Source organism: Porites lutea, chromosome 5, assembly GCF_958299795.1.
Source record: "Porites lutea chromosome 5, jaPorLute2.1, whole genome shotgun sequence".
Classification (NCBI taxonomy): domain Eukaryota; kingdom Metazoa; phylum Cnidaria; class Anthozoa; order Scleractinia; family Poritidae; genus Porites; species Porites lutea.
Window position 1 is genome coordinate 12,020,667 of NC_133205.1, and position 12,912 is coordinate 12,033,578.

Consider the following 12,912-nt stretch of genomic DNA (forward strand, 5'->3'; position numbering starts at 1 on the left):
TATGTCGGATGAACGGGCAGTTATCTATCGTTGAATAGCTTCGCGAAACCATGACTTTCCCCCATGAGGGAATTCCTGCCGTCAAATGACACTTAAACAACAAAAACTTCTGCTGGAAATACTTTTTTTTCCCTGCATTTGTTTATCTTTACAAAACGTTAAAACTACCATGTTCAAAAGTAAACAACAAAGCCACAATGATGTATTTTATCGGTTCGTTTGAATATCGCGTGACGTTTCTGGTTAAGATAAGGTGTTTGAACGGCTACCGGAAGTGGACTTTTTGCATTCTTGGGCAGTGGTTCTTGGGCAAATTTTCAGGCAGATCGTCTTATCAATACAAATGTGGTGGCGTCATGGCATATAAAAAGGGAAGAGGTCTTGCTTGCGGTTGCTGTCCGTCGCTCAAAAACACCTGAGCTTAAGTTAAACTTTATATGTGGCAACGAAAACGTCACGCATTCCGCACAATCTGAATTTTCTGGGGGAAACGGCTTTTTGGGAGGGAATTTTCTGTTTAGAATATCCGAGTAGAAGCAGCGAGAAAGTAAATGGTCATTTCGCAAACTACAGATTGTCATTTCGCAAAGTGCAGATTTTCATTTCGCAAACTACAGATTTTCATTTCGCAAGCGACAGATTCTCATTTCGCAAACTACAGATTCTCCTTTGCAAACTATAGATTTTCATTTTGCAAACTACAGATTTTCATTTTGCAAACTACAGATTTTCATTTCCTTTCGTTCCATTTCCTTTCGTTTCGCTCCATTTCGTTTCACAAACTACAGTAAACCAGGTTTGAGTTATAGAGGGTTCGAGTTAGCCGCAGTGGACTGTATTTTGCGTTGGAATTTAGCCTGTATTTTTCTTAACTCCTACGCCAAAGTTAAGAAGGACAACCTGGTTTAAAATTGTATTTAACACAACATCAATTCAAACGTAAAATAATCAAATTCTGGAATAACAGTAGGGCCATTTATACGAGGAAAAATAAGACGCGTCTTAAATAAGACGCGAACTGTACCATTTATACGAGCATGTCTTATCTAATAAGACGCGTCTTAGTTAAGCCGCGTCTTATTTTAGACGAAATGTGCCGTTTATGCGGAAAGTTCGCGTCTTATTTAAGACGCGTCTTATGTAAGACGCGTCTTATTTTTCCTTGTATAAATGGCCCTAATGTGTAATCTTCTTATTTTGTTCCAATTTCATCATTCCCAAATACTGGTAGGGACTTGATATACATAACTATCAACCAAAGGCTAGGAAGTGCGGGCGAACATATACGTTTACCTTAAAGGTGCGATTGACGTTGAGAACCACTTTCATAATTGTATACGTGAATCAGAGAAAGCCTTTTTAGTTACCGTGTCAACAAATCATAACAGGACCTGAACAACCGATGATATTGATAATCGATGGCAATTGATAACAATCAATGATAATCGATATCAGTGAATCAATTGATATTGATAATCGATGGACAATCGATCACGAAAATTTTTGTGATTATTGATTATCATCGAATATCAATATCAATCGATAATCAATGGGAATCGATCAATTAACATAGCAGATTGTCTTCAATATGCAATATCAATCAATTACCTATTCAGTCAAACATTTCCATTGTCAATTTCATCGAGTACTTATAAAGTTACACATTTTGATATCATAAAGGTGAATGTCTCTCGCTATGATTCCCACGAGAATCACTTCTGCACTGCTTTGTCACTGTTTGCTGTGCTTGTCACCTTTGATGCCCACTATGATTCCTGGGAACGAGAATTACTTCTGCGCTGCTTTGTCATTATTTGCTGCACTTGTCACCTTTGATGCCCACCTGGAATTACCTTTTTCCTACTCCGTAAATCACTCTTGGGAATTCGACACAAAAGATCGAGGTGGACGTGGGCGTCTGCACAGACATATAAAGAAAGAAGAAAAAAAGAAATAACAATAAACTTAATCGTGTTTGAATGACGACTGCGTCCCAGGTCAGTTGAATCTTTGCAATGAAGTTGAAGCTAAATCCATCAAGTTTATACTTCTGACAACAAGATATGTTAATTGTCTTAATTATTTGTGCTGTTTTTCACGGAGCCACATCAATGAACAATTCTCAAACTTTGGTACTGAGGTTTAAAAATAATATACGATCTGCGTACACTCCCACGATACCTGAAGATACGGAGACATGAACATAAATTTAGTGCCAATCGATGGCAATCTATGAAGTTCGTGACCACCTAAGTGTGATTATCAATTGATCATCGAAATCGCTGCTAATCAACAGTAATTAAGCGATTGTCATCAATTGATCGAATGATTTTCCGATCATCAATTTTCATCAATTGTTCAGGTCCTGATCAAAAGGAATCACGGCAGATCATGACAAGGAAACTGAATTGAACAGCACAGTAAACAAGACTCCTATTAAATTCAACGATTTTGTTTAAACTGGCTTCGGTACAATTAGCCTGTGAACAGTGAGAAGCGAGGAGAGATGGGTGTAATTGCAGGGAAAGGTACAATGAAAACAGTAATTTTGTGACATAAACAATGCTTAACATGGAATGTATACAGTCATGACTACTTGAAGTCTTATTATTCAATCAGATATTCAATAGAAAATCATGGAAAAAACTTAGGGAAGCTTTCAAACAACAAATGACGTAACATGCTTGGAAAAAATATAGAAACCATGCACAGTAGTGTAACCTTGATTAGCTTAGTTACATCAGGGGCACCTAACGACTGTTTTCTGTAAGGGACTGTGCAATAATTATCAGGAGGGGGGGGCTGAAAAACTAGAGTTATCTGGCAAAAACTTAGACAGTACCCCCCCCCTCCAAAACAAAAAAAATTAGTTCTAACCCCCCTCTGTTATGTTAAAAATAACGTCGCACCCCCCCCTCCCATCACTCTGGTAAACTCAAAACTGGACTGAGCTGCTATCATATCTTCAATAATGACAAATGTTATTATGTAACATCTAGTATCGAGAAGGATATTGATCGCTTGATTGAAGATTTAGACAAAGCATTTGCTAAGTACAGGGGTGCTTACCACATTGGCTCAAAATCTAAAACTTCTGAACCCAGAAAGAGCAGAGAAAAAAAATCAAAGAACAGGAGATTGAAAGCTTCAAATAAGAGACGAAAAAGAACTTGCATTATATTTAGATCCTTGGGAGGAGAGCCTGTTGAACTTTGTTATGAGCCAGATATATATGGAATTCAGCAAATTGATTCAGTCAATGAAGAAACATTACTTTTAATCACATCAAAAACCGACAAAGCTTGTCTACGAGATCTGTTTGATTCCCATTGTTTTATGGGGGAAGCTGAAAAACAAGTTCATGATTTTTGCTTTACATAGGATCAGCTCAATTAATTAAAAGACGGGTTAAAATTGATCAGTTGTGAATTTGCTTTTCATTTTGATGGAATATTTTCAATAATCGTTTAACAGCTGTTCGTATTGATATTTGTTACAGTCTATCATGATGCCTGTATTGAGAATCTTTTATTGCGTTTAATTTTTAATACATTTCGAATAAAACCTTTTAGGCCCCCCCTCCGTCAAATGAGTGATTTTACTTTGAGCCCCCCCCATCTTGGCAGCAATTTTATGTAATGCCCCCCCCCTCTAGTTTTTCAGCCCCCCCCCCCCTCCTGATAATTATTGCACAGTCCCTAACATATCTGTTGGGAGAAGCAAAAATTGCCTAAAATTTTCTACAGCTTGAGAAAGGCTAAAAATTCCTAGATGACCGTTCCACTCATGTACAATTTTCAAAACTTATCTAATAAATTCCCAACGATTTTCTGAAGTTAAATTTTTTGCATTTCTCTCCAGAATAAGCTATTTTTCGTAGAGAAAGAAAACCTAAAATTTTTGGACTCGAAAATGTGTAGGAGAGAGGAATCAGAAAATTTCTTGCTTTCGTAAGACATTAAATTGCATCTAAAGTTTCCGGGAAAATAATGCTGAAGCCCTTGTAATTTATAAATTCCTCAATTTACCCTAGGATGACTGAACAGATTCAAATTTTATAGCGCCACTTAGAATGCATTTCTAGATAGAGATCTCAAGGTTCTCTGGATAGCCCAAGATGTGTTTTTAATGTATTTAGAAAAAAAGCCTCGTTGGGTACCCCTGTTACATGGATTAATAGACTTGCAATCATTAGTTTCTTATGGAAGACTCGTCCTGCACTAAGCTGAGATCAGGCTCTACTTTCATTTCCCTTGGTAAATAGATTTCCAGCCGGCAAGGTGAATTGAAAAGTCTTGCAATTAGTACATTGCATGTAAAACGGAGTTTAATACGTGCATTTTTAAATTGAATTTTAATTGCATTCACGTGATTTCTGTGACATCAGACGGACCTTAAACTCAACACCAGGGCCTTCGTGGCCACATAAAGTCACTATTATTATTATTATTACAAGTGATACCAGTAAAAGTAAATTATAATAATAAATATAGATTTAGCCAGGGCTAAAAGCGAGGCTGCCATTAATAAATTTATAATTTAAATCAAACAATAAACTTGTATTCCACAATTCAGTTAACTTTAGAGCACATTCGTGTGACTTTTCAGGGAAAGGCTAAGTGATTTTACAAAAAATAATTTGCAAACAGCCCAAGAGTGAACCAAATCTCACATCGAGTTGATAGCGGAGCTCCCGCGCGCGAAGCGCACGCGCAGCGGAGCACCATGGGTAAGAAAATTTGGTAAACTATCCATCCGAGAAAATTTGGTTATGACGTAGCGTACGCCCACCCGTACACACACTTCATGTAAGCCGATGTCAAATGTCACAATAGATCTTGCACAACTTGACTAGCCTCTTAGTTATGTAAGCCATCCGTATGAGTACAATTAGATTGACAGCTGTCAAAATCAGACATCTGCTGACAATTATCACATGACCGTCTCGCGGGCTCAGATAAAAGACCAGTCGTTTAGCCCCTATATATAAGCTAATATAATCTGTCACACCTACCAATTCAACATAAAAACGAAACTACGCCGGGCAAGGCTGTCAGTTGGCTGACAGTCGTTTAAAGTTACATTAGCAAGCCAAATTAAGGTCAATTGACAGCTGTCAAAATGGGACATGTGCAGACCACTATCAGAAAACGAATAACGTGGGCTCAGTTTCGCTCAGGTACCCGATCTGGCATTTTCCACTACATGTCTGTTAATTCGAATATTCGCCATTCTAATGAAGGTTAATTGACAGCTATCAAACTAGAGTATACGCTGACCATCATCACCTGAGTGGATCGCGGGCTCCTTTTTCTATCCATTGAGGTCACGTAGTGTTTAAAGTTTTGCGCTGATATTTTATTTGATCACGGGCTCAATTCGAAGCCCCATAGCTTTGTAGAAAATCTATCCATCCTAGAAAATTCGGCAATCACGTGACCGTACACCGACCACACGACCTTCCGTCCGTCCGCACCACAGGCATACCAATGTTTAATCTCACACTTTCTAGCTAGTTTGGGAGCCTGCAACCTGATATTGTACATCCATGTTTTGATTAATTGACAGCTGTCAAAATATTGTTTCTGCTGACCAGTATCGCCTGACCCTATCGCGGGCTTAGGTATCGATCCTCTGAGTTCGAGTAATTTTTTGAAGGTATCCGCTGACAAGTTGCTACTTTTTAAATGATCGCAGGCCCAAGTTCAATTTTTTTAAAAATGCGTATGAAATAAGTCGTGTTTCATGAGCCGCACTTTTAAAATGTTGATTTCGAACTGACCTCGGACACGAAAATTCAACCGGCTTTTACATTTCCATGCAGGGAAGGCAATCGCGTTTGACTTTTCTCACTGTCACGCGTTGATCACGCTCTACGTCCAATTTTTATGTTCTGATTGGTCAAAATTTGACAGGTGAGTTTATGCGGAAAATTTATGCAGCGTCTGGAAACTTGCTTAATGATAGCTGGAGCTGACAGAGTTTTGTGTCATCTTGTGATGTTTTAAAGTGTCTTTTTCTACTTGGTGCACAAAATGAAATACAGCTGCTATCAAGATTGTTCTGTAATTCGTGGCTGGTTTGTTTATTTCGCTTTTTGTTGACAAATGCACCGCTTGTCAAAGTCATTAGAAATCCGATTTCGGATGGCATCGTTTTCAAAAATGAGCTTACTCACTTGCCCTTGCTTGAGGCGTAAGAGGGTTGAAAAGTCTCAAGCGATTCTGGAACACTTGATGACCTTCAAAAGCAGCATCTCGACTGGTAAGCCTGAGCAATTATTGTCTTTGATGTGTTTTTTTTTTTTTCGGTTTCCTGAAGTCGAGCGTATGGTTTATGCGGCTTAAGTTTATACACGAGCAATGATCTGACCTACAATAGTATCAGGTTTAAAAAGCCTTTAGACATTTTTTGACCCGCAAATTCAAAGAAAAGGTTCCGAAGATTATTTACTTATGATTTTGGCTGTAAACAGAAAGCTCTGAGCGATTTTCTTGCCTTGAGTTCATCTTGAAAAAGAGCGAACACCGGGAAGCCGACTTAAAACATAAATAAGCTTATGCTTACCTGACTCATGATTTTCTGAGACACTTTACTCTCAATACTTCTCTTCGTGAATGAAAACTATTGTCTCTGTACATGTTTCACCGAATTAAATTTATTTTATTGATTGTTAGTAGTCCCTCTCGCAATTTTCATCGCTGCACCGGTTGTTTCCAGTCGAACATAAACATCGCATGCAGGAATACTCAAAACGCCGCGAGTAAATATCACTCGCTTTTAAAGATTACACATAACAAAGCCAAACGCAGTTTAATAAATAAAGGGAAATAAAACCTAAACATAACAATTTATCTATCATGTTGAAGCGTAAATGGTAACTCTATTAATCGCACTGCAAATTTGGTGCCTGTCAAAAGTGAGACCCATCCGGCTGGCCGAAAAGTGATTTTGGGAATTTTTTTATCGTTTTCATTAAAAGCCCATAATTATTACCCTGCATATCATAGGACCAGATTTTTCTAACTGAAAAGTCCTGGCATTATAGAATTCTCTTCATGAAAACGTTTTATAATTCAATGCTATAATTTGTTGTGCAAAGGAAGCGCGTGCTTTGATCGTCGTGGATATTGAATGAGTGCAAATTCTATTGCAAAATTGTGAAAAACTGCAGAATTATAGGTTGAAATAGGGCAAAAAAGAACAAATTCTGTCCGAGGTCTGTATGATAAAAACAAGTGCCTCATAGTACTGTTTACCTGAGACGTGATGAGAAAAAGTATGTTTAAAAGGCTGGTTTACACGCCACCAGATTCGTCGCCAAGATTTACTAGTAAACTTAACTTGTCGAACACAAAAAATCCGGCCTGATTTTTTTATTTTGGCCTCTCTTTTGCACAGAGGAATGCAACGTGTAAATTGGCTGCCACCAAGGACTATCGTGGCGCGAGTGTTTCTTAAAATTATATTTCGGGGTTGTCCAATTATCCATAGTCTCTCAAACGGAGAAATGTTGGAGAGACTGGCGAATACCACATTATGATGCAACAGCTAATGCAAATACAATACACGAATAGGTAGGTCTATTTGTTTTCCAGGCCTAATCTACTGTGATTGAACATGACTGCTATTTTTGGCTGTACAAATAAGACTATTTAATAACTCGATGTAAAAGCTGTTTCACTCTTGGACTGTCAAATTATTTTTCTCTAAAATCACTTAGCCTTTGCCTTAAACGTCAAATGAATGTGCCCTGATCTGTGGATTACAAGTTTATTGTTTGATTTAAATTATGAATTTATTAACGGGAGCTTCGCTTTTAGCCCTGGCTAAATCTATATATTAGCCTCATAAGTACACCCAAAAACTGGCAATCATCTTCGATCACATTTATTAAGAGCCATAATGGCTCTTGATCACCGTAGATTAATTAGGCCTGGAAAAAAATTCCAGCCGAATTTTTTGCGTTCGACAAGTTTATTTTACAAAATCTTGCCAGCAAATCTGGGTGCGTGTAAACCAACCTTTTATAACATTCATACGTCACATCTGAGGTGAAACAGTACTATGAGGCACTGTTTTTATCATACAGACCTCGGACAACAGAATGCAGTATTTCACAATATTGCGATACAAATTGCTACTCAGGACGATCGAAGCACGCGTGGGCTTTAGCCGTAAACCGTTGAAAAAATTTTCAAAATCATCTTTACGGCCAGCCGGTTCTGACTTTTACAGTGCTAGCAGTGGCGAGTGTTTGAATGAACATTAACAGAGTTACGCTCCAACATAATAAAGAATTTATTATGTTTATTTTTTACTTTAAAACGGTTTAACGCGCGGCATTTTGAGTACTCCGGGAAGCGTTGTTTACTGAACGACTGAAAACAATCGGCACAACGATTAAAATTACAAGAGAGAGTCCTAGCAATCAATAAAAGAAATATAATTCGGTGAAACATATACAGAGACGACAATTTTCATTCAGGAAGACAAGTATTAAAGTGTCTCTAAAAATCCTGAGTCTTCGAGCTTAAAGCTGAAGTTTATGTTTTAAGCCGGTTTCCCGGTGTTTGCTTTTTTCAAAGACGAACTCGAGGCAAGAAAATCGCTCACACCTTTCTTTTACAGCCAGAATTATAACTAAATATTCTTTGAAACGTTTTCTTTCTATTTGCGGTGAGAAAATGTCTAAAGGCTTTTTAAAGATCTGTAAGCTTATAACGAACCTGATACTCGGTCAGATCATTGTCTCAAATCTTACAAACGTGCGTAAACAAAATAGCCGCATAAACTACGCTCGACTTCATTAAATTAGGAATAAAAAACAAACATCAAATACAATAATTACTTAGGCTTACCACTCGAGATGCAGCTCCTGAAAGGTATCAAGTTAGGCCAGCATCGCTTCAGACTTTGCAACCCTCTTACGCATTAAGCAAGATGAAAACGAAAACGATGCCACCCGAAATCGGATTTCCGAGTTTGACTCAACCAAAAACCCAACAAACAAACTAGCCATGAATAACAGAAGACTCCTGATAGCAGCTGAATTTCATTTTGTACATCCAGTGGAAAAAGAAATTTAAAAACATCACAAGTTGACACAAAACTCTGTCAGCTTCAGCTGCCAAAGTAAACAAGATTCAAGATGCTGCATAAACTTTCCGCATGAACTCACCTGTCAAATTTTGACCAATCAGAGCATAAAAATTGGACGTAGAGCGTGACCAACGCGTGAACATGGCAAAAAAAGTCAAAAGCAACTGTCTTCCCTGCCTGTAGCAGCTGGCTGAATTTTCGCGTCCGAGGTCAGTTTGAAATCAAAATTTTAATTGTGCGGCACATAAACACAACATATTTCATATGAATTTAAAAAAAAATTAAACTTGAGCCTGCGATCATTTGAAAACCAGTACCTTGTCAGCGGATAACTTCAAAAAAAACACTTGACCTCGATGGGTCGACACCTGAGCCCGCGATACAGTCAAGTGATACTGGTCAGCGGATACCTTGTTTTGACAGCTGTCAATGGATCACAACATTGACGTGTATCAGTTTTCCTGTGCTCCGATCCCAAACTAGCTAGAAAGACTGAACATTGATCGCCATCTAGTAAAATAATTAACTGGTCAGCGGACAGCTTCCAAATAAATCACGTCACCTCAATGAGTTGACACATGAGCCCGCGATATGGTCATGGGATACTGGTCAGTGGCTATCCTGTTTTGACAGCTGTCAATTGACCATATTGTGAATGTCCAATGTAAAAGATGTGGACTTGGCACGACACGCCTGAGGCACCCCTCCCTTCCTTTTGATAGTCTCCCCTACCCCACCCGTACAATCCGTAGACGCGTACGTACGTACGTACGCTCGGTCAATCACGTGACAACCAAAGGAAAAGAGGTTGACCATAATCTATGGGTAGCCCCGCTATTATTATTTTACACTATATATCGCTATTACAGCTGATTCTTAAGTTGCGGCATGAGCGGATTGATAAAATGGATTTACAGAGAGAGAGATGATTTGGTCTTACTGAAAAGAAAACAACAACTTAATAACAGCCTGCAAACCACTAAGCTGAAACTTGTGTCATTTTAGCAGGTTAGGCACCTTTCAAAAGTGGAATTTCTTATGAGTGCCAAACACCTATTTTAGTCAATGGAAGTAATAATTCCGGCACTTGATTCAGACGTTGGATATGATGGTGCCGAATTTAACTCCGTTTGTTGTAAACATTCCCAGTCTCTAGAAAATTTCTTTTATCCAATATGGATAAAGGTTTCTATAATTAATGCATTATATTCGGCACATGTGAAATGGGACTTCTAAATCAAATGTAGAACCTAATTTAAATTTTCAACTTTTCAGTCGCAGATTCGACAAAGTCGTATTTAATTTGAAACTGTTGAATTTAGTAGATTCAGACATCCCATCTCAAAGCAGTTACCTTTGAAATTAAATTAGGCACATATGAAAATCAACGATTGAGCTGGGTAATGATAGAGTGTCCAGTATTACTAAAAATACTGGTAGATATGCTATGATACATATCGCATTTTTTATGTTCCTGTAAACTTTGCTTTCAATTTACCACATTACATTAATAAGGTTACGAAAAATTTTCTTCAAGGGGATTCGAACCCGGACCCTCAGAATCAGTTAGAACTAAAAGTTGATGCCTCTATCCACAAGACCACCTCCGTAAACGCTGACAATTCGAGTTTAAAAGAGAAATAATAATATATTCCTTTTCTATGGTGATTGACATTTCCCTGTAGAATTAAATCTTTAACTGATCGAAGCTGGACGTTAAGCTCACAATAAACCCATTAATACTCTTTCAGGCTTGGTCCATGCTGGGGATTCAACGTCTAAGAAATTTATGAACTATCCATTGCGCGGTTACCAACTGAACCATATGACCATACAATTCTCTCCCTGCTAGTAAGGTGTCCTTTTGTTGGGAAAACATTAACATAGCATTGTTCATGCATACATACATACATACATACTCTTCCGCCATACATACAGGAATTAAAATCTAATGAAATAAAGTAAACTAGAAAACTATTTACATTTCAATGATAAAATAACGAATTTCTATGAATAATAATGAACGTTAATTTCAAAGGCTATTTACATTTCAATAATAAAAAAAGATATTTAAAGATTCTCTTTTTAAAGTCGTTAAAATTTCCAGTGTCTCTTATATCTTTAGCTATACTGTTATAAAGTTTTGCCCCACGGTAGCTGAAAGTCTTTTGGCCAGTGGCCAGCCTATACCGAGGCAACGTAAGGCCTTTGTTCTGTCTTGTGACTCTTTGCTGAGTTTTTGCGCGATATTGGAAGCGTCTGTGGAGGTAACCAGGTGTTAGGTTCTTTAAGCATTTGTACACCATCACTAGGTCGTTAAAAAGCAGTTTATCCCTTATGTTAAGCTATTTAAGGGACTTCAGGGCTTCTGAAACGCGATCGTATTTTCTTAAACCAGCTACGATTCTGTAGGCATAGTTGTGAACTAGCTGAAGTTTTCTAACGTTCTTCTTGCTCGTGCTACTCCATACCGTTGAGCAATAAAATAATTTGCTGAAAACGAAAGCATTTATAAGATAGATCAATGTTTTTTTTTTTATCTAAGAGATGCTTTATCCTATTAACTCTCGTTAGTTTAAACATACAGTCAGAGGCAGTTTTAGTGATATGTTCGTTGAAGTTAAGATGACAATCTATATACACTCCCAGGTCCTTTGCAACTGTTATAGGCTTGAATTGAGTTCCCAGCATAGTCGCACTTGGTAAGGGGGTAGGTTATGTCCTCATGAGTTGTGGGACACCCACATAAAGGAGCTTTGTTTTGTTAGGGTTAACGAGCAGAGAATTTCTACAGCACCAAATCAATATTTCTTTAAGATCTTCGTTTACTGCAGAGATAACGTTGTCAAGTTCGCTGGCGGGGAACCAAGGAAGAGCTTGTTGTCATCCACATAGCCGAGTGGTTCGCAATCTTTTGAAACTCGAGAGGGGTCTTTACATATAATATAAACAACACCGGGCCCAGGATAGATCCCTGCGGTACCCCAACCGTAAGGGGTAAGGGATCAGATACAGTATTCTGAAATTTAACGACTTGTTGACGTTGCGATAAATAGCTTTCGAACCAGGCACGCGCAGACTCAGATACACCAGATTTGCGAAGCTTACGTAACATTAAATCGTGTCGAATGCTATCAAAAGCTTTGGACATGTCCAAAAGAACAACAACAGATATCTTCTTCTGATCCATGTTATTAAGTAATTCATCAGTGAAGTGAAGTAGTGCAGACTCGGTTGAGTGAAGTTTTCTATTTTCTAAGATACAGAACATTACTTTTCCGCAAATTTTCTCTTCCATGTGATAAAAGTTTGACTCTCTACAGCGCTCGGCCAACACTCATTACTTTTTTGCTCATGTTCATTACCCCTTAAATTTTAAATGATAAACGTGCAGCGTGCAACCATGGAGTTATGGATGCACGCGGGAGGTTGCTAAGCATAAAAGAAGCGTAAGAGTCGCACGGGGGGAATAGCCAAGTGCGACTCTAGCTTCTTGAATGCTTAGCAAACCTCCCAAGTGCATCCTTAACTCCAGGGTTGCACAGCTGCAACGTTTACCATTTCTTTTATAACATAATCAAAAGAGAAAAACATTATTTTCCATTTGCCTTTGGTTGAGTCATCGGTCCGAGTTCTCGTGTGCTGCCATCTGCCCGCCCCTTTGAGTTTTTCTTTCGCTGAATCAACCGTTCTCCGACTTCAGGTAAATTGCAAAACGTTTTTTGTTGTTATTCTGAATGGCATCTGTCTACTTGCTCTTAATATTAGGGTAAAAACTTTGAGGGAAAACTGTAGCTGCAACTATAAACA

The 12,912-nt window shown here is 38.2% G+C and overlaps 1 protein-coding gene across 1 annotated transcript in view; it reads left to right on the forward strand.

The window, feature by feature from the left end:
• Nucleotides 1-12,912, forward strand: part of LOC140937672 (COMM domain-containing protein 10-like) — a 31,757-nt gene that overhangs the window by 591 nt on the left and 18,254 nt on the right. The gene's annotated exons all lie outside the window — the stretch shown is intronic.